Here is a 995-nt window from a genome sequence, read left to right on the forward strand (position 1 = left end):
AAAGTGGCTCTTCAAGTTTGCACTTCCACCAGCAGTGGAGATGTGTCCCCCTTTCTCCACATCCTCTCCAACATAAGTTGTCATTGGTATTTCTAGTTTTAGCCATTCTGACAGGAGTAAGATGGTATCTCAGTGGTGTTTTGATGTGCACTTTCTTAAGTGTCTTTCATCCTATTTGATTTTCTCTATTGAGCATTCTCCATACAGTTCTGGACCCCAACAAGTTTCCTTTGAAATCACAAATATATGCTTGCCTCTGGCTCCTTACTGCTTGCATTAAAGGCATATGCCACCACACGCATCTAATCTCTTTTTATTATTATTTATTAAACAATTGTATCCTGTTTCTATTTCTTTCCCAAATCTACATATATTTTACAACACATTGTAAGTCTTTAGAGTGTTTTCATAATCTGAATTTGTTGTGAATCTAAAGTTTTATCTATACTGACCATGAGTCTTTTAACTGGTAAACTACATGTGTCAAATGAAAGTATTAGCTGTAATAGCCATGGTTCTATCAAAGACAGAGGCAGGTACTTTTACAGCCTGAACTGTGACCTGTGCCTAATGCCTTGGTCTATGCTGACATATAGCAGCATGTTGCCCGCTTGGAGATATGGTCAATAACATTGCCAGCTCTTGGACACACCATTAATTTGTTAGCACAGCTCTTTAAAATATTTGAGTTTTTTTGCTGCTATGCTGAGTCAGAAACTTTGTCCAAAGGAAACATGCAATTCTCTGTTTGCCTCTAAGAAAACAGTCCAATGACAAAAATGGAGGTACAAAGAAGCCTTGTTTGTGTCTGTTCTTTTGTTTGTATAACCCTTTCTTAATCTTTTGTTAAGTTTCATGTGGAAGTTCTTATTATCTGCATTGGACTGTTTTACTAGCTGGTTTACCTGCCAGCCTGGTCCCACAGCTGCATAGTCCCAAATTACACAAAGATATTGTATTAGATATAAAGCTATTAGGCTGTTAGTAGTCAACAT

The sequence above is a fragment of the Phodopus roborovskii genome, unplaced genomic scaffold, assembly GCF_943737965.1.
Source record: "Phodopus roborovskii unplaced genomic scaffold, PHOROB, whole genome shotgun sequence".
Classification (NCBI taxonomy): domain Eukaryota; kingdom Metazoa; phylum Chordata; class Mammalia; order Rodentia; family Cricetidae; genus Phodopus; species Phodopus roborovskii.